The sequence below is a fragment of the Zea mays genome, chromosome 3, assembly GCF_902167145.1.
Source record: "Zea mays cultivar B73 chromosome 3, Zm-B73-REFERENCE-NAM-5.0, whole genome shotgun sequence".
Taxonomy (NCBI): Eukaryota; Viridiplantae; Streptophyta; class Magnoliopsida; order Poales; family Poaceae; genus Zea; species Zea mays.
This window is the reverse complement of record NC_050098.1, coordinates 113624027-113645787: the sequence shown is the minus strand read 5'-3', so window position 1 is coordinate 113645787 and position 21761 is coordinate 113624027. Positions and strand designations below refer to the sequence as shown.

The following is a 21761-nucleotide window of genomic DNA, read 5'->3' as shown; positions in this document are numbered from 1 at the left end:
TAGTCCAATTATTTGTGTTGGGCAATTTAACCACCAAAATTATTTAGGAACTAGGTGTAAGCCTAATTCCCTTTCAATCTCCCCCTTTTTGGTGATTGATGCCAACACAAACCAAAGCAAATATAGAAGTGCATAATTGTACTAGTTTGCATAATGTAAGTGTAAAGGTTGCTTGGAATTGAGCCAGTATGAACACTTACAAGATATGCATGGATCGTTTCTTCATTTTTCACATTTTGGACCACGCTTGCACCATATGTTTTGGTTTTTGCAAACTCTTTTGTAAATCTTTTTCAAAGTTCTTTTGCAAAAAGTCAAAGGTAAATGAATAAGATTTTGCCAAGCATTTTCAAGATTTGAAATTTTCTCCCCCTGTTTCAAATGCTTTTCCTCTGACTAAACAAAACTCCCCCTAAATGAGATCCTCCTCTTAGTGTTCAAGAGGGTTTTGATATATCATTTTTGAAATACTACTTTCTCCCCCTCTTTAACACAATAGGATACCAATTGAAAAATACTCTTTGAAAAACTAAGTTTTTGAAATTGGTGGTGGTGCGGTCCTTTTGCTTTGGGCTCATACTTTCTCCCCCTTTGGCATGGATCGCCAAAAACGGAATCATTAGAGCCCTCGAAGTACTTTCTTCCCCTTTGGTCATAAATAAATGAGTTAAGATTATACCAAAGACGAAGTCCTTTTTCTCTCTCCCCCAAAGATGGAGAGTGGCTTGGAGCGACGGCGAAGGATGAGTTACGGAGTGGAAGCCTTTGTCTTCGCCGAAGACTCCAAATTCCTTTCAATATACCTATAACTTGGTTTGAAATGGACTTGAAAAACGCATTAGTCATAGCATGTGAAAGAGACATGATCAAATGTATATAAATGAGCTATGTGTGCAATCTAGCAAAAGAAATTGCGCGAATCAAGAATATTGAGCTCATGCCTAAGTTTGTTAAAAGTTTGTTCATCAAGAGGCTTGGTAAAGATATCGGCTAATTGATCTTTAGTATTAATGTAAGAAATCTCGATATCTCCCTTTTGTTGGTGATCCCTACACTACTACAGATCATGCTATATGAGACGGTTAATTTTCAGTTATTAAGACGCTTATGAAGTGTCCAATTTTGATGGAGTCGCAAAAGATGTCCCACATTTAAGATGGTTATAAACCGTCTTAAAAGATATTATATAAGACAGTTTTTAATTTATAACCGTCTGAAAAAGGTATTTGTTTAAGTCATTTTGTCTGATAAACCGTCTGAAAAAGGTATTTGTTTAAGTCATTTTGTCTGATAAACCATCTTGAATTAGGTTTTTTTTAAGACACTGCTTCTAAAGAACCGTAGAGAATACAAACATTAAAAGTCATAAAGTATTTATCAAACCGTCTCGAATATCCTACAATAATAGACGATTACAATAGGAAAACCATCTTATTTAGGTGACTAATAATGGACGTTTTAGAAATCGTCTTAATTAGGAGACTGATATTAGACATTTTGGTGACCGTCTTATTAAGATTTAAACGAAATGACTTACACGGTAGTACATTCTTCAATTTATAATTATTTTTTCAGACATCACGTTATAATAATTTGAAATAGAAATATACATACACATATATTGAACAACATTATAATTAATATAATATAAATAAGTACTATTCAATATATCATAAATAAGCATTGTCAAATAACGCATACATAAGTGTACTCTAAATCTAAACTAAAATACAACTGTTTGCACTAATGTTAAGCCTAACTTTATATGAATTCAAGTCTCCACACTTTTGTGGCCACCAAATTTGAACTGTCAAGTCTTGCAATGTGCAATGTTGTTAAACCATTGGTAGCCATTGTTGTATTTAGCCTAGAAGATTTTCTGCCCAAAACATGCATACAATAATGTACCGATCAGTAATCTGTAGCATGATTGCAACTAATCAGGAAATATGCCTTGTACTCTTACGTGATTATCTTCAAGAAAGCGTCCAATATATGGCCAAAATACTGTTCTAGGCAATCTTGAAAGAACTTCACTAATTTCTGAATGGCCTCTTTTTTCAACAGTGCTTGTTCCTGTCAGTATATCCAAACACCAGGAGGCGGAAAGATGCAATGTAAGGTAATAGAGTATTACACTGAAACTGAGACAGAATGGGAATACTGACATTATCATGCAGAAACCATTTGGAAGTTAGGAAAGATAATTGTGCATGAATCAAGTGGCAAGAAAACAAAATTCACTGCCTTTGATTTCTGCATGATAATGTCCAAAATGCAAGCAACTAGAACAAAGTATATCATGAAGATTTTCACTAGATAAAGAAAACACCAAGAGAACAATTACCATGTCTGCAGATATTTCAAAAGAGTACAGATCATGAACACTCGTCCTTTGAATAAATGCACGCTCGGATACCTTTCCAGTTTCTAGGAAGGATAATGCAGATTTCAGCGTGCGGAATGTGTAGAAACTAGCAGGATCCGTGTAGTACTGCATGATAAGACAAAATAATCGATTCTTAAATCAAAGCAATGTTCTTTTATTCAATTGTGCAAGATCGTTGCTCGTGAGCCATATTACTTACCGGATCTCTCTTGATCAACCCTTCCTTGGTTTTTCTGTACACTAGTTCTTTCACCCAACCTTCAGGCAATCCACTTGGCCGAAAGTCCACTTTTGAAAGTATCTACAAATATGCATGCATGCCAAGAGGATGAATAAAAGAACAACAAACACTCAAAAGATGAAATGTGTTATCAGAGTTGAAGTTCTAGCAATAGATTGACACACGTTATCTTCAGAAGTTGTGTCACATTGTCCATTGGTGTCGCACCCAGAGACCTTTGCCTCATTGATATAGAGTAGTATATCTTGCTTTGACAGCAATCGTAGACCAGTGATTGAGTGGACATAAAACTACAATGAAACCATAAGGACTATCAATATATATAGTAGCCGTCAACGTATATAAAAACATTAGTAACACAAAATTGTTTGCACTTGATGCTCCATTTCAAAATTAAATCCATTACAAATTATAAGACTTGAAGTTAACATATATGTATGTAGATATAGCTTTATTAATTTATAATAAACTTCCTGGATCAATTCTGGATAATGGATAGGATCCACATAACAGACAAATAACCGAGAGATTATTAATTCCTTAAATAAAAACAATAGTTAATTTGAAGAATATAAATTAAACTACAAATGATCTCATATACTGATATTCCTTACCGCCTCCACTCTACTTTGCTCCTCACTGGGTTCAATTACGTACTCAGAATCTAGCTATTCCATACCATCCCCTTCTTTAATTCAAATATGTGCAACACATTTGTTTTATTAACAAGAAAACTCCGCATCTAGTGAGTTTCCTGTTTGAACGTTACAACAAGAAATAACTTGTTTAATTGCAATTGTTAGTTATTATGAGAACCTTAAAAATAAAGTACAACCAGCAACATATATATAACATTAGCAATGGTAGCTAGCATCTATCTAACTGAACTTACCTTGTACATCTTGTCCGCCTTCTCCCCACCAGCTCTTACCTCCATCACCCAGCCCTTTGGAAGCCATTCATGTTGTCTCTGAATATTTCTAGTAGTGCTTACCAATATCCAGAAGTGCAGTCCTAAGCATTCAAAATGCAGAATTATTATGATTGGTTAGCCATATGAAAAGGTTACTGTAACGTGGGATTTCCAGACAGAGCAAGATCAGCAAAACAAATTTACTAAGCACGGAATCACAGCTTTATATATAGAATAACATACCTGATAACACAGAAGTACACAAAACAGAGTCAGACACTTCCTTGTTTGCATACCAGCATATTATTCCATTAGTGGGGGGCGAGGATAAAATCAGAGACGAAAATAGCAATTACCCTGGAGATGAGCCAGCTGTATAGAAGTATTGTACTAGCGTGAGCTAGAAGCCAAAACCAAGCATACTTGGATCTACTTTCTTGGCTTCAGCAGGTTGCATTCTTCGATCTTGGCAAATCTCCCTCGCACTCTTGGCTGGCTGTCTGCCAGAGCCTTCCTGCACTCGTACTGCAAATCAACAACCCCCGGCATCAGGCTAATAAGCATACAAGCTGTGGAGGTTTATTGTTTTTGTTTGTTTACAGTGGCCGAGAACTAGTACCTTGATCTTCCTGTCAAAGTTCCGCTTGATCTTCTTCTTCCTATACCTGGAAAGCTTTTGCTTCCTTTCTTCGGTCTTGAGATCACTGATGGTCACACAAACATTTGCTGCTGGTCGAGGCGTGTTGGCTCCAAGGTTCTGTCAAAATTGAAAACGCTAAGTGCCTAGCAAATTAATAAGCATCTACCAGATTTTCGCATTCATGCATTCAACACAGAATCGCGACAACACATGTACCACTATCTTGTCTTGCATACAAAAGCAGCCAACTTGAAAGAAAACAAAACTACCTTTTAAACGAAAGCACAATCAAAGACAATACATACCTGTTGTATATCGTACCGTCAGTACAACGATGAGGATTCCCTGCCACTCTCCACGTCGCTAGTGATAGGTGAGGGGCCTGGGGGCGTGTCCTCGTTGTCTGTCCATCATTTTCCTCCTCCTCGAAGATCACCTCATCGGCCCTCTCAAACGACGCCCCCACCTCGTCGGGCGCCACAATCCGGATCGACACCTAGCCCTATGTACTACATACTGAAACTTGGACTGGTCGACCGTCTGCGGGGTCGAACGGTGGAGGCTGTACCTGACTGTCTGACTACCTGTAGGCTGTGGACGTAGACGTCGAGTGGCCATGGCTGGCCGGCCTGGTCGCTGACGGCCTGACGGGCGAACTGCACTGGGACTGGCGAAGGCGAACTGCAGATTCAGCAGAAGTGCGGGCGTGCGGCGACTGAGACCGGATCACCGCACCGGACCGCGAAGCACGAAGGGGCCCGGGACCGGATCACCTCACCGGAGCACTGGCGGCTGGTGCTTGGCTGCTTGCCCTTGCTCGAGCTGGGGCCTGGTACTGGGAGGCTGCGCAGGTGGCGGGCGCGGTGCAGGTGCTCCTGGCGGGCGGGCGGAGGGGGCGGTGCTCCTGGCGGCGGGCGTGGTGCTCCTGGCGGCGGAGTGGCGGCTGGCTCCTGCCTGTGGGCCTGTGGCTGGTGCCAGCTTGCCCTTGCAGGCTTGCAGGTTGCAGCCTTGCTCGAGCTGGGGGCTGGGGCCGTCCGTGCCTCCGTGGGCCGTGGCTGCCTGCCTGGCAGCGCTGGACGCCTGGGCAGGGCGTGCCGCACTACCGCGTGAGGAATGTGGGTGGGCCTGTGGATGGGCCGCCTATCATACAGATTAGCAGAAGCAGACCCAATCCGGGTACCCGCCCGAGTGGTACCCGTATCCTACCCGAGATTTTCGGGTACTGATCGGATATTAGTGATTCCGTATCCTACCTGTATCCGAGGTTCAATATTCGTGTAGTACCCGTACCCGTCCCGACAAAAAAAATACTTGTATCCGTATCCGAAATTTCGTCCCGTTTTCGTACCCGTATTCGGTACCCGTTCCGGGTACCCGTCCCATTTTCATCCCTAGGCGACGGCGGCGCAGAGCAAAGGTTTTGCCGCTAGGGTTTTAATTCGAGTGGAGTGGGAAAATTTTTCATCCTGGCATCTTTTTCATTTTAGACCTCTTCAAGTCTTCATTGGCATCGGTGCTTCGATGGCGGTCTCGACTCTCGACTTGCAGAAAATTGGAAGCATGCCCCCTCGAGAGTTTCGCGGTGCCAGCAGGTGTGGGCTTGGAGATGAGCTGTAAGGTCAGCCCAACTCTTTGGTGAACAACCACTAGTGGCTCGTTAAACACTTTACGGCCCATGTAACTCCTTGAATTAGACTACCGGGTAGGGTGGTACGCGATCTAAATGATTCTTCACAAAAGGATAAAGTCATAAATAAATTTTAGTTTAAAAATAAATATAAATAAGGTCCGATTCGATCCTTAAATCTTATAGTGTAAAATTTAGAGCTCATTGTCACATCTACTACCGGGACGTCAGGTCCCGTGGGAACTGAACTCCGGTTTCCCTCGTAAAAAATACTAGTCGGTTACTCGTGCGTTGCGACGGCTTACAACAATACCCACGTAAACTACCCACCAAAAAAATTCAATATTTTTTATTGATTGTCTCCGCTCTCCGTATAATATTTTTTTGATTTGGCTAACTGATGTTATTGTTTACTCCATGCAATATGTCTTGGCACAACACGGCCAATAAAGTGAGCGATTAGAAAAGAGTTCACAACGACTAACTGAACGAACAGACATTATAAAATGATATAATTGCACAATATAAGACGGTTTTATGTTTACACGTTTTTTCACAATATGTCTTACCAGAAATATCGTACGAGATAGTTTTATGTTTACAAGTTTCTAGTATACTCACTAACATCTAAGACAATTTTGTATAGTCTAGATGACTCTAATAATATCTTTATTTGAGATGGTTTCATATACAGAAGTGTCTATTATACTAACCAAAATAAAAGACACTTCTTGTAAACTTAATGCCTCAAAAGGTATATTTACTTGAGACGGTTTTCAAAATCAAACTGTATTAAATCAATATAAGACATTTCCAACCATATATCTGTCTCAAAAACCTTCTTCATTAAAGACGGATGTCCAATAAACCGTCTTACCTTACTCAGCACCATATGATAAAAGACGCTTCTATAAAACGCATTGATATTTGTCTTAAGATGTATGTCTTAAATAAGCATATTTCTAGTAGTGTCTAAGAAAATGATACCGAATGGCTATGTGTTTAGTGCGGCTATGCTCGACGGGATTATCCGCCATCTTGATTGCACTCTCATTATCACATAGCAAAGGGACTTTGGTCAATTTGTAACCGTAGTCCCGCAGGGTTTGCCTCATCCAAAGCAATTGCGCGCAACAATGGCCTGCGGCAATGTACTCGGCTTCGGCGGTGGAAAGAGCGACCGAATTTTGCTTCTTTGAAGCCCAAGACACCAAGGATCTTCCTGAAAGCATCTAGGCCCCTGGTTGGTTTTAGTGATTAATGACAACGTAATATTATATGTGACTAACGTGTGTTTTGCAGAGACAAATGGTAAGTTAGGTCGCATGACAGGTAGAAGTACTACAACGGTGAAAACAATCCCGGAAATAAGAACTCGAAGCGACGGCTAAAACGACAGAACAAAAGGTGAAGGTCTACGGAGTCCGAGTGTCAAGGAGATGTGGACACTCGCGATTTAGTTAGGTCTTTTATTCTCTTTTAGCCGTACTATAAAGAGGGGTTGTCGATGAGTAGTTTGACCAAGAGAGTTCTAGTGTAGTGTTGGTGCACAATCACACTCATATACAGTGCTAGGTATCACTCTAGAACTCACACACAAGTTAGAGCGAAAACCGATTTGAAAATCAGCTGAAAAACAAGACTTAGTGTTTCTGGCTTAGGGGCACCGGACTGTCCGGTGTGCACCGGACTGTCCAGTGCACCCTCTGCCAGGTGGGGCCAGGCTGGTCCACGACATAGTTCTCCCCTTCGCAGAAACCCGAGAGCGCAGCCTTCGGAGATGAATTTTAGTGGCACACCGGACACCGCACCGGACTGTCCGGTGTGCACCGGACAGTGGACTGTTCACTGTCCGGTGCGCCATGAGTCCAACGGCTCTCTGTCAGAACTAGCCGTTGGAAGTGACCGTTGGCGCACCGGTGGCGCACCGTTGGCGCACCGGTGGCGCACCGGACTGTCCGGTGCGCCATCGCGCAGTAAATTGCCTCTAACGGCTAGTTGGTGGGTGAGGGCTATTTATACCCCCTCCACCCACCATATTCAATGTCTTGCACTCCACATTTATTCCAGCACCTTGGTAGAGCATTGCAAGCACCAAAAGCCTAGTGAGGAGATTAGAGAATCATAATCCGCGCTTGTTCCTCATTAGCGCTAGTAAGAGCCACCTAGAGCACACACCACTTGCATTAGGCTTCTCTTGGTCAAGCGAAAGTCTACGGCTTGTTACTCTTGGTGATCGGCATCACCTAGACGGCTTGGTGGCGTTGGGAGCTCGGTGATCACCGTGAAGATCTTGTTGGTGACCCGACTCAAGTTTGTAAGCGGTCTCGAGGGATCCACCGCGCCGGAGTGGCAAAGGATCATCTCGTAGTGAGCACTTGGTTCTTGCGAGGACCAAGGGGGAGCGATACCCTTGCGCGGGTGCTCCAACGAGGACTAGTGGAGAGTGCCGACTCTTCGATACCTCGGGAAAAATTGGAGGAGTCTTCTAAACTTTGCTTTACATTCCGCACTTAATTCAAGATCTTTACTTTGTGTATTTGTTTAGCAAGTATTTGAAGCATTGTCTTAGCTTTGTTACATTTCTAGTATTATTTTCTTAGTACTAGTTGTTGGGGTGAAGTTGGGCTCTTGTTTAGCTCTTGCTTAGGTTTTAATTAGTGTTGATTTTTAGAAAAGCCCAATTCACCCCCCCTCTTGGGCATCGTGATCCTTTCAATTGGTATCAAAGCCTTGTTGCTCATAAATTAGCTTAACCGCTAGAGTTACGATGTCCGGTGGGGATGGACCTCCTCCCGTTTTTTATGGTGACGATTTTCCTTATTGGAAAATTCGTATGGAAGCATACTTAGAGGCTATAGACATTGGTGTCTATAAAGCCGCCACACAAGGGTTTCCCCAACCTAGAGATCCCACAAATCTTGTAGGTGATGAGTTCAATTATGAGAAATGGAATGCGAAGGCCAAAAACACCCTTTTTAGAGGCCTTTGCAAAGATGTGTTCAATAGAGTTCGGAATCATAAAAATGCTCATGATTTGTGGATGGACATTTGTGCTCTACACGAAGGAACTAGAAGTGAACGTGAGGAAAGATATCACATAGCCATGCGAAAGTTAAATTCTTTTGAAATGCTCACTAATGAAAATGCAAACGCTATGTACTCACGACTTAATATTCTTGTAGAGGAAGTCAATGGATTGGGGCTTACTCAAATCTCACAACCGGATGTTGTGAGGAAGATTCTCAGTGTCCTCCCAATAGACAAATATGGACACATTGTCACTGTGCTACATCAAATGGATCTTTCAGTTACCACACCTACACAAATTTTGGGAAAGATCAATGCCCATGAAATGTACATGCACATCAACAAAGAAGAATCATCTTCCAAAAGAAAAGATTTGGCTCTCAAAGCAAATAATGAAAGAAAAGGAAAAGCAAAAATACAAGTTGAGGAAGAGTCCTCAAGTGATGATGACCTTGATGCAAACATTGCCTTGATGGTAAGGAAGACCACCAAGATGTTGAAGAAGCTAAATAGAGAAGGCATCAAATTTGATTCAAGAAAGAAGAAGTTCTTTTCCAACAAAAGAAAGCCCATTTCTGAGATGGACTGCTACAACTGTGGTGAGCTTGGTCATCTTGCTCATCAATGCAACAAGCCCAAGAAGAACAAGTTCAAGGGCAAGAAGGAAGATGACAGCGATGATGAAAAGAAGGAAAAGAAATTCTTCAAGAGGAAGGATGGAAAGCAAAAGAGGTTTCACAAGAAGAAGAATGGAAAGGCATATATTGTTGGCGACTGGCTCACCGACATCGAATCATCAAGTGGGTCTTCTTCAAGTGAAGAAGAGAATGATGAAAAAGTTGCGGCCATCGCCGGAGACTTCTCTTCACCACCATCGTCGCCATCATCCACTTCTCACCTATGCCTCATGGCTAGGGGTGAACGAAAGGTACAAAATGATATTAATATTGATGATGATAGTGATAGTGATAGTGATGAAGAATTTGCTTCACCTTCATATGATGAGTTAGCTGACTTACTTAAAGAATATACTCAAATCATTAGAAAGTCAAAAGCTAAATGTGATAGGTTGAAAAATGAAAATGAATCTTTAAATGCCAAGTATGACATAGTTATAAAGGCTAGTGATGAAATAAAAGAAGAAAATAAAACTATGTCATCAACTGTAAATGAGCTCACAAACTCCCTAAAAGATGCTAAGGAAAAATATGACAAATTAAATGAAGCTAATAGGGAGTTGCAAAATAGACTAGTAAAGATCAAGGAAGACTATACTCAAATTAAATTTGATCATGACAATCTTCTTGTTGAAAATGAACTTTTATCTTGCAAAACACATGAGGCTATTAACCCTGTTGTTAAGCTTGATGTAGCAACCTCATGTGATGATTTGATTCAAGAAGAGCAAACTAGTCTACATGCTGAATTGACTGAAAAAGTTGAAGTCCTGACTTTAGACAACCAAAAATTGAAGAATTACTTGACTGATGCAACTACTAGAGGAAAAGTTGCTATTGAGAACAATGATTTCAACAATGAGTTGGCAGTGGATAATCAAAGGCTTAAGAATGAGGTCAAGAAACTAAAAAGTGAAAATGAACATCTTGCAACAAGTGTGCAAAAGTTCAACAAGGGTCAATACCTCCAAAATGAGCTGCTTATGAACACTGTTATGAAAAATAACAAGAGTGGTATTGGATACAATGCTTTTGTGCAAAAGAAAGCTATCACTCAATACAAGCCAAAGCAGACTCACAAGCCTATCAAATGCTTTGAGTGTGGAAATGAAGGTCATTTTGCCCACAATTGCAAAGCTAAACCACCAACTCCCTTGCCTAAGCACTCAAGACCATTTGCTTTCAATGCTCACTATGTTCTAAGAAAGGTTGCAAATGGAAAGATTAAGGTTACATTCCTAGGTCCACCAAATAAGAGTAGACCTAGACAAATCTGGGTGGCAAAGTCCTTAATTGAGAGAGTCACTGGTCCTATACAATATAGGGCCCTCAAAACTCAAGCTTGAATTGTCTGTGAATGTAGGTGAACTACAAGACCGGTGGGAGCCATTGGGTTATTGACAGTGGATGCACACAACATATGACAGGCAACCCACGGATGTTCACCTCACTAGATGAGAATGTTGATGGTCAAGATAAAATCACATTTGGAGACAACTCAAAAGGAAAAGTGCAAGGACTTGGCAAGGTGGCAATCTCAAATGATTTATCAATATCAAATGTTCTCTTAGTTGCACCTTTGAGCTTCAATTTATTATCAGTGGGACAACTCTGTGATCTTGGACTTCAATGCTTATTCACTCCATCAGAGGTTATTGTAACAAAAATGGATGATGAATCAATGGTATTCAAGGGATTTAGATACAACAACCTCTACTTAGTGGATTTCACTTCAGAAGATGCAGACTTAAGAACTTGCCTCTTCACCAAAGCTTCTCTTGGATGGCTTTGGCATAGGAGGCTTGCACATGTTGGGATGAGCACACTCAAGAAGGTATTAAAGAAAGATATGGTTAGAGGTTTAAAGGATGTGGTGTTTGAAAAAGATAAGCCATGCAGTGCATGTCAAGCTGGAAAGCAAGTTGCTAATACACATCCTACTAAAGCTTTCATGTCAACATCAAGGCACTGGAACTACTTCACATGGATTTATTTGGACCTACAAATTATGTCAGTGCCGGTGGCAACCTCTACTGTCTAGTGATTGTTGATGACTTCTCAAGATACACTTGGGTGTTTGTAACGCCCCGAATTTTGCAGTTGAATTTTTTCTTTTCTTTACTCGCCAAAATTCGGGCGTTACCTTTTCCTTTTCTTTTTCCCCTCGCTAAACCTTGACCTTTTCCAAAGTTCTAGCGGGATTCGGTTTGGAATTCCCGTACGTATAAAAACCCTAAATGCTTTATGTTGCTTGATGCACCATGCCGAACCTTGCATTTCTTTTGATTGCTTTGAAAGCGCAATTGCATTCATGTAGAAAGATCGGATTTCGAAAATGTGGAGAAGATCTTTTCTTTCTTTTTTTCTCCCTCTCTTTTTCTCTCCTCTTTTTCTCTCTCTCCCGCGCCGTGGGCCGACCCCGGCCGGCCCAGCCGCCCCCTGGCGCCCCCCCCCTTGGGCCCAATAGGCCCAACCGCCCCCCCCCACCTCCCCTTTTTCCCCCAATTCTTTCTCCCTCCCTCTCATTTTCTCTCATTTTCTTCTTCCCCACCCTAGCCGCCGCCCCTACCCCTGCCCTAAGCCGCCGCCGCCCCCTGCCCAACCGCCGCCCTCGGCCGCACCTGCCGCCGACCGCCCCTCGCCGTCGCGCCCCTCCCCGGTGAGCTCCCCCCTCCCCCTCTCCTCCCTCCCCCATCCCCTCTCCCCTTTCCCCATGGCCGGTTCGGCCGCCTCCCTGCCCGGCCGGCTCGGCCGCCCCCTGCGCCGCCCGGTTCGGCCGCCCCATGGCCGGCTCGGCCGCCCCCTGCGCCGCCCCCTGCCCCGCCGGTTCGGCCGCCCCTGCGCTCCGCCGGTTCGGCCGCCCCGCCCTCGCCAGCTCGGCCGCCCCTGCGCGCCCCGCCTAGGGCCGGTTCAACCGCCCTAGGGCCGGTTCAACCGCCCCCCCCTTCTGTTTTTTTTATTTTTTTTATTTTATTTTATTTACTTTCTGTGATCATAATTACTGCATTTTAAGTAGGCTAATCACTGTTCATGCTATGAGAAAATAGGAAGTTTAATTTAAATTCCGTTATGCTATTGATTCACGTAGTTAATTGTTTACCCTGTGCAATGTTGATCAACTAAAAGTGATTAGGTTTCCATTAGTATATATAAATATGTATAACAGAATTATTTTGTTAAAAACCAATTGTGTCATTAGTGCATAAGATTTAACCCCCCCCCCCTGCGAGACCTTTCCCCGTTTCTTTCTAACCATAACAAATGCGTTATCGAATGTCATACTTGATGCATATTCACTTTATTTGTTATCTTGTATGGTGTACTGTTCTTTTGTATTAAATATGTGGATGTATGTATGTACGTTTGCGCTCGCATAGAGAACGATCCGGTCGAAGAGCCCGAGGAACCCGCAGGAGAAGCCCCTGAGCAGCAGTCGTTTGGTGGAGGCAAGTGTCCTTTGACCTATCTATGTCCTATTCATTCTTTAATTCACCTCCCGCATTACACATTTATACCTAAGGATTGACTAGCTTTTGTTATCCATGTCCTTGTTTACCTATTTGGGTCGGATTATTACTACTTAGTCTGATGCTATTGCTCAACTCTAATCAATGAACATGATGTGATTATCTATGATACGCTGTTTTCCCGTTCTCCTTTATGATTATACTTGTGGTTTTCAAGGGGACTCGAGCGGTTTCTCGAGTGCCTCTCCGTAAGGACCTGTTCTATGGATGACCGCCCGGGAAAACAGTGCAACCATGAGGGTGGAATGGGGTGCCCTTAGCTGAATAATTAGAGGATCCGGGGTGTAGTTCACTTAGCCGTCGTGCCGTCAATGGGGCTCGGTGTATGCGGCTCGCTCTGCCAAGGTTGATTTGTCCCTTGGGGAGGAGTGCGGTGCATTTAGGAAACCTAACGGGTGGCTACAGCCCCGGGGAATCTTTGTAAAGGCTTCGTAGTGAATCCCTGGCCATTCACCTCGGGAGTGAATAAGGGTCTTGCAAGCCCGGGCCAGAGAGGGAATCACGGCTTGTGGGTAAAGTGCACAACCTCTGCAGAGTGTTATGAAACTGATATATCAGCCGTGCTCGCGGTTATGAGCGGCCAAGGGAGCTCCAGAGATTAGTGATACTTGATCAGAGACATTGTGGCACAGGTGGTTATGAGATTGATGGTTTTGGTTATGATTATGGTGCTGGTAAGTGGTATTCTTTCCGTTTGGAAAGGGTACATCGGGTTAATAACTTGGGTTAATGCTAAAACTTGGCTTTCTACTAGTAAATAATAATCTGACCAACTAAAAGCAACTGCTTGACTTATCCCCACATAAAGCTAGTCCACTACAGCCAAACAGGATACTTGCTGAGTATGTTGATGTGTACTCACCCTTGCTCTACACACCAAACCCCCCCCCCCCAGGTTGTCAGCATTGCAACCACTGCTCAGGCGAAGATGAAGCTGTGGAAGGAGACTTCCAGGAGTTCCAAGATTACGACGAGTTCTAGGTGTGGGTTAGCGGCAACCCCCAGTCGGCTGCCTGTGAAGGCCGTGTTATCTACGTTTCTTTTCCGCACTTTGATTTATTGTAAGAACTATATGGACGTCTCAGACGTATGATGTAATCGACTATTTCCCCTTTTAATACTATTTTGAGCACTGTGTGATGATGTCCATATTATGTAACTGCTGTGTACGTGAATAACTGATCCTGGCACGTACATGGTTCGCATTCGGTTTGCCTTCTAAAACCGGGTGTGACATAAGTGGTATCAAAGCCGTGCTGACTGTAGGACCGCTAACCTAGAGTAGAATGGTCGTTCTAAGGATTATAGACCTCTGTCTCTTCCTTGACTTTGATATCCCTTCAAAAGTTGGTCCTACTGACCAAACCTATGTTCTACTATATATTATACCTTGCTGAAAACCATGTTTTATTCTAATCCTTCATCTATTTAGGATTCATTACTTGCTGGCCATATTAATTCTGTTCTCACCCTTTTGCTTGCGATGTCTTTTGTAGATGGCTCGACTTAGACACACTGCACGAAAGTCAGTCATCCCCTTCTTACCCTCCCGCCTTGCTGAGCGTCCGCTTCGCCGTCCCGTGGCCGGACAGTCCAGCCACTTGGAGAGACTACACCACCGCCTGCGTGAGGAGCAGGAGCGTCGACGACAGGAGCAGCAGAGCTCTTCCCTCTCGCTCCACCAGGAGATAGAGTCTGTGAGGAGCTGCTCCCCTGTGCTTTCTCTGGAGCCGCCCCCTGCACCACCACTGGGCGCCCCAGCCTCTGGAGTAGCTGCTGGAGGAGACCCAGACGACGGAGGAGGCGACGACAGCTCGAGCCACGACACCGACTTCTCTGCTAACCCTGAGCCGGAAGGATGGGTTGCTCGACCCATCACTCGCGACGCTGCTCGCGGGTGCCACTTCCATGATGCGCTCGACACCCTGCTACGTCGGGCATTTGACCGGCATACTTGGTCCGTCGAGTATCGCTGTGTGGTCTACCAGCATAGTCGCGGGGTCTACCCGGACCGCTGGGAGGCAACTTGCTTGGTGCGCTGCCCGGAGGACAGTCTCCAGGGTGCAGAGGCCTGTTCAGAGCACTATTCTATCTCTGAGCGGGACTCAGCTGAGGCAGCCATGCAAGATGCTGCACGGCGTGCGCTTTCGCACTACTGCTCGGTTTTCGGTGGGGCAGCTGACGGTCTTGACCTGAAGTATTACCCCCGCCGTTCATCTGGCAGCACAGGAGGCGTGATTGTCTCACCTGTCGGTGAGGGCAATCCTAGGTTGAGCAGCACAGTCAACCTAGCCGCCGTGCTAAACACGGAGCTGGACCATGCATTAGACGAGCTGAGTAGGGCTCGTGCTGAGATCGCCCTGCTGCGGGCTGAGCGCGCGGAACGTCGTTATCTGGACGGTGGTTCCCCCGCTCCCGTTGGGACTCAGCACCCGTACCGCTCACCTCAGCGTGGACACCAGTCTTATGGCAACCCCGCCTGCAAGACCAAGATAAACCTAGAACCATAGATCGTTAGAGTTGGATCTTGTAATTAATACGAAATAAATATATACATAGAAGCTTCAATCTTAGCGTTAGTCTCGGTCTTAGTTAGTTTTAGTTAGACAGGGTAGTTTGCTATATCCTGTGCATTTATGTTTGTCATGATGAACTATGTTTGATTTGGATCTTTGTAATGATTGTCACCAGAGTGTGGGTATCCCCTGCATTTTGGTTTACATACTATGTCAATAAAGTTAGTTATATAGTTGGGAAACCCATTATTCTCCTTTCCTCTTTATCTGAGAAGCTGTGTGGTCTGTGTTGGAGATCAGTGAAGATGCTCATCTGTTCAGTGCTGTTGGAGAATTCTATACTCTTTCCTTATGCTGCAAGCTTTGCCAGATCAGTTCTGATGTGTGGTTGCGTTCTGCAGATGTCAGAGAACAGGCGTAGAGGAGGAAGGCGTGCTCAGCAGGAGCGAGCCGCTCCGCAGGATGAGGTGCCCCAGCAGCAGCACCTGCCGCCCCCGCCCCCGATGTCGATTGAGCAGATGTTTCTGATGCAGACTCAGGCAGTTCAAGCCATCGGTCAGACTCTGGCCGCCATTCAGCACCAGCAGCAGCAGCAACAGCAGCAAGCACCACCCCAGCCTCAGATGCCTCAGATGCCTAGAGACAAGCGTGCTGAATTCATGAGAGGTCATCCACCAACGTTCGCTCACTCTTCTGACCCCATGGATGCTGAAGATTGGCTGCGCACTGTGGAGCGGGAGTTGCATACCGCCCAGTGCGATGACCGGGAGAAAGTCTTGTATGGTCCCCGTCTGTTGAGAGGAGCAGCCCAGTCATGGTGGGAGTCTTACCTCGCCACCCATGCCAACCCCGACACCATCACCTGGGAAGAATTCCGAGGTAGCTTTCGTCAGTACCATGTGCCTGCAGGTCTGATGACAGTGAAGAAGGAGGAGTTCCTGGCCCTTAAGCAAGGGTCATCGTCTGTCAGTGAGTATCGAGACAGGTTTCTGCAATTGTCTCGCTATGCTCCTGAAGATGTCAACACCGACGCCAAGCGACAGTACCGTTTCCTGAGAGGCTTGGTTGACCCTCTGCAGTATCAGCTGATGAACCATACCTTCCCGACATTCCAGCACCTGATTGACAGAGCAATCATGACAGAAAGGAAGCGCAAGGAGATGGAAGATCGTAAGCGCAAGATCAGTGGACCCCAGCCTGGAAGCAGCAGCCGTCCCCGTTTCTCAGGCAATCAACCTCAGCAGTTCAGGCAGAACCAGCGTCCACCTCAGCAGCATCAGCAGCGTCAGCAGTATCAGCAGTTCCAAAGGCAGTACCCTCAGAATCAGTACCAGAACCGTCAGAGCAATCAGTCAGGAGGTCAGTTTCAAAAGCAGAATCAGCAAGCACCTCGTCTTCCTGCCCCAGCAAATCAGCAGAACAGTCAGGCAGCACCAGCTCAAGTTGGAAACAGGGCATGTTTCCACTGTGGAGAGCAAGGCCATTGGGTGATGCAATGTCCGAAGAAGGCAGCCCAGCAGCAGTCAGGCCCCAATGCCCCAGCAAAGCAGAATGTGTCTCAGTCTGGAGCAGGCAATCGCTCTCAGCAGCGCTATAATCATGGAAGATTGAATCACTTGGAGGCTGAAGCAGTTCAGGAGACCCCCGGCATGATAGTAGGTATGTTCCCAGTCGACTCCCATATTGCAGAAGTGTTATTTGATACTGGAGCAACACATTCTTTCATTACTGCATCATGGGTAGAAGCACATAATCTTCCAATTACTACCATGTCAACCCCCATTCAAATTGACTCAGCCGGTGGTAGAGTTCGAGCTGATAGCATTTGTTTGAATATAAGTGTGAAAATAAGGGGGATAGCATTTCCCGCCAACCTTATAGTAATGGGTACTCAGGGAATAGACGTCATCCTAGGGATGAATTGGTTAGATAAGTATCAGGCAGTTATCAGTTGTGATAAAAGGACAATCAAGTTAGTGTCCCCACTAGGAGAGGAAGTGGTGACCGAGTTAGTCCCGCCCGAGCCAAAGAAAGGAAGTTGTTATCAGATGGCTGTCGATAGCAGTGAAGCAGACCCAATTGAGAGTATCAAGGTTGTGTCTGAATTCCCAGATGTGTTTCCAAAGGATTTACCGGGTATGCCACCAGAGCGGAAAGTTGAATTTGCTATAGAGCTTCTTCCTGGAACCGCCCCCATCTCTAAGAGAGCTTACAGAATATCTGGACCAGAGTTGGTTGAGCTTAAGAAGCAGATTGATGAGCTGTCAGAGAAAGGTTACATCCGGCCAAGCACCTCGCCTTGGGCCGCCCCTGTCTTGTTTGTGGAGAAGAAAGATGGCACCAAGAGGATGTGTATCGATTATCGAGCTTTGAATGAGGTCACGATTAAGAACAAGTATCCCTTGCCCAGAATAGAAGATCTGTTCGACCAGTTGAGAGGAGCCAGTGTGTTCTCCAAGATTGATCTGAGGTCAGGTTATCATCAGCTCAGGATCCGACCTTCGGACATTCCAAAGACGGCATTCATTACCAAGTATGGTTTATATGAGTTCACAGTGATGTCTTTTGGTTTGACCAATGCGCCAGCATTCTTCATGAACTTGATGAACAGTGTATTCATGGATTATCTTGATAAGTTCGTGGTGGTATTCATTGATGACATTCTGGTTTATTCTCAAAGTGAAGAAGAGCATGCAGATCATTTGAGGATGGTATTGCAGAGATTGCGAGAGCACCAGTTGTATGCAAAGTTGAGCAAGTGTGAGTTCTGGATCAGTGAAGTCCTGTTCTTGGGTCACATAATCAACAAAGAAGGATTGGCTGTGGATCCGAAGAAAGTGGCAGACATTTTGAACTGGAAAGCGCCAACGGATGCTCGAGGAATCAAGAGCTTCATTGGAATGGCCGGATATTATCGGCGATTCATTGAAGGGTTTTCGAAGATTGCGAAACCAATGACAGCGTTGCTAGGCAACAAGGTTGAGTTCAAGTGGACCCAGAAATGCCAAGAGGCCTTTGAAGCGCTGAAAGAGAAGTTGACTACAGCGCCTGTCCTAGTCTTGCCTGATGTGCACAAGCCCTTCTCGGTGTATTGCGATGCTTGTTACACAGGTTTGGGATGTGTGTTGATGCAAGAGGGAAGAGTTGTGGCTTACTCGTCCCGACAGCTGAAGGTTCATGAGAAGAACTACCCAATCCATGATCTAGAGTTGGCAGCAGTGGTTCACGCACTGAAGACATGGAGGCACTATCTGTATGGACAGAAATGCGATGTTTTCACAGACCACAAGAGTCTGAAGTACATATTCACTCAGTCAGAGTTGAACATGAGGCAGCGAAGATGGTTAGAGTTGATTAAAGACTATGAGTTGGAAATTCATTACCATCCAGGCAAAGCAAACGTAGTGGCAGATGCTTTGAGCAGAAAGAGTCGAGTCAATCTGATGGTCGCTCGTCCGATGCCTTATGAGTTGGCCAAGGAGTTTGACAGGTTGAGTCTCGGATTTCTGAACAATTCGCGAGGAGTCACAGTTGAATTGGAACCTACCTTGGAGCGCGAAATCAAAGAAGCGCAGAAGAATGATGAGAAAATCAGTGAGATCCGGCGATTGATTCTAGAAGGCAAAGGCAAAGATTTTCGAGAAGATGCAGAAGGCGTGATATGGTTCAGAGACCGCTTGTGTGTTCCCAATGTCCAGTCCATTCGGGAGTTGATTCTTAAGGAAGCTCATGAGACAGCCTATTCGATCCACCCTGGCAGTGAGAAGATGTATCAGGATCTGAAGAAGAAATTCTGGTGGTACGGAATGAAAAGAGAAATCGCAGAGCATGTGGCTATGTGCGATAGTTGTCGAAGAATTAAGGCAGAACACCAGAGACCAGCTGGATTGTTGCAACCGTTGCAGATCCCTCAGTGGAAATGGGATGAAATTGGTATGGATTTCATAGTCGGATTGCCTCGCACTCGAGCCGGCTACGATTCCATTTGGGTAGTAGTGGACCGCTTGACCAAGTCAGCCCACTTCATACCTGTCAAGACCAACTACAACAGTGCAGTATTGGCAGAATTGTATATGTCTCGGATCGTTTGTCTTCATGGTGTGCCAAAGAAGATAGTGTCAGACAGAGGAACGCAGTTCACCTCTCATTTCTGGCAGCAGTTGCATGAAGCCTTGGGCACGCATCTGAATTTCAGTTCAGCTTATCACCCGCAGACAGATGGTCAGACTGAAAGAACCAATCAAATTCTTGAAGATATGTTGAGAGCCTGTGCGTTGCAAGATCAGTCCGGATGGGACAAGCGATTGCCTTATGCAGAGTTTTCCTATAACAACAGTTATCAGGCCAGTTTGAAGATGTCACCGTTTCAAGCGCTGTATGGAAGGAGTTGCAGAACTCCGTTGCAATGGGATCAGCCTGGAGAAAAGCAAGTGTTTGGGCCAGACATTTTGCTCGAAGCCGAAGAGAACATCAAGATGGTCCGAGAGAATCTGAAGATAGCGCAATCGAGGCAGCGAAGCTATGCAGACACAAGAAGAAGAGAGCTGAGTTTCGAAGTCGGAGACTTTGTCTATCTGAAAGTGTCACCGATCAGAGGAGTCAGAAGATTCGGAGTGAAAGGCAAGCTAGCACCCCGCTACATTGGTCCGTATCAGATTCTTGCAAGACGAGGAGAAGTGGCCTATCAGCTCAGTTTGCCAGAGAATTTGTCTGCTGTGCATGATGTCTTTCATGTGTCTCAGTTGAAGAAGTGCTTGCGTGTGCCAGAAGAGCAGTTGCCAGTGGAAGGTCTTGAGGTCCAGGAGGACTTGACCTATGTTGAGAAGCCAGCTCAGATCCTTGAGGTTGCAGATAGAGTCACCCGAAGGAAGACCGTCAGAATGTGCAAAGTCAGATGGAGTCACCACTCTGAGGAAGAAGCAACCTGGGAGCGTGAAGATGATCTGATGGCCAAGTACCCGGAACTCTTTGCTAGCCAGCCCTGAATCTCGAGGGCGAGATTCTTTTAAGGGGGATAGGTTTGTAACGCCCCGAATTTTGCAGTTGAATTTTTTCTTTTCTTTACTCGCCAAAATTCGGGCGTTACCTTTTCCTTTTCTTTTTCCCCTCGCTAAACCTTGACCTTTTCCAAAGTTCTAGCGGGATTCGGTTTGGAATTCCCGTACGTATAAAAACCCTAAATGCTTTATGTTGCTTGATGCACCATGCCGAACCTTGCATTTCTTTTGATTGCTTTGAAAGCGCAATTGCATTCATGTAGAAAGATCGGATTTCGAAAATGTGGAGAAGATCTTTTCTTTCTTTTTTTCTCCCTCTCTTTTTCTCTCCTCTTTTTCTCTCTCTCCCGCGCCGTGGGCCGACCCCGGCCGGCCCAGCCGCCCCCTGGCGCCCCCCCTTGGGCCCAATAGGCCCAACCGCCCCCCCCACCTCCCCTTTTTCCCCCAATTCTTTCTCCCTCCCTCTCATTTTCTCTCATTTTCTTCTTCCCCACCCTAGCCGCCGCCCCTACCCCTGCCCTAAGCCGCCGCCGCCCCCTGCCCAACCGCCGCCCTCGGCCGCACCTGCCGCCGACCGCCCCTCGCCGTCGCGCCCCTCCCCGGTGAGCTCCCCCCTCCCCCTCTCCTCCCTCCCCCATCCCCTCTCCCCTTTCCCCATGGCCGGTTCGGCCGCCTCCCTGCCCGGCCGGCTCGGCCGCCCCCTGCGCCGCCCCCTGCCCCGCCCGGTTTGGCCGCCCCATGGCCGGCTCGGCCGCCCCCTGCGCCGCCCCCTGCCCCGCCGGTTCGGCCGCCCCTGCGCTCCGCCGGTTCGGCCGCCCCGCCCTCGCCAGCTCGGCCGCCCCTGCGCGCCCCGCCTAGGGCCGGTTCAACCGCCCTAGGGCCGGTTCAACCGCCCCCCCCTTCTGTTTTTTTTTTTTTATTTTTTTTATTTTATTTTATTTACTTTCTGTGATCATAATTACTGCATTTTAAGTAGGCTAATCACTGTTCATGCTATGAGAAAATAGGAAGTTTAATTTAAATTCCGTTATGCTATTGATTCACGTAGTTAATTGTTTACCCTGTGCAATGTTGATCAACTAAAAGTGATTAGGTTTCCATTAGTATATATAAATATGTATAACAGAATTATTTTGTTAAAAACCAATTGTGTCATTAGTGCATAAGATTTAACCCCCCCCCTGCGAGACCTTTCCCCGTTTCT

At 45.5% G+C, this 21761-nt stretch overlaps 1 long non-coding RNA gene across 1 annotated transcript; it reads right to left on the bottom strand.

Annotated features, from left to right (window-relative positions):
• Positions 1 to 1643: 1643 nt before the first annotated feature.
• On the bottom strand, positions 1644 to 21514 carry LOC103631981 (uncharacterized). Its single transcript, XR_002268397.2, has 4 exons — positions 21501 to 21514; positions 20465 to 20468; positions 1967 to 2076; positions 1644 to 1879 (listed from the first exon to the last, which is right to left on the bottom strand). It is a non-coding gene; the product is annotated as an uncharacterized lncRNA (long non-coding RNA).
• Positions 21515 to 21761: the final 247 nt, after the last annotated feature.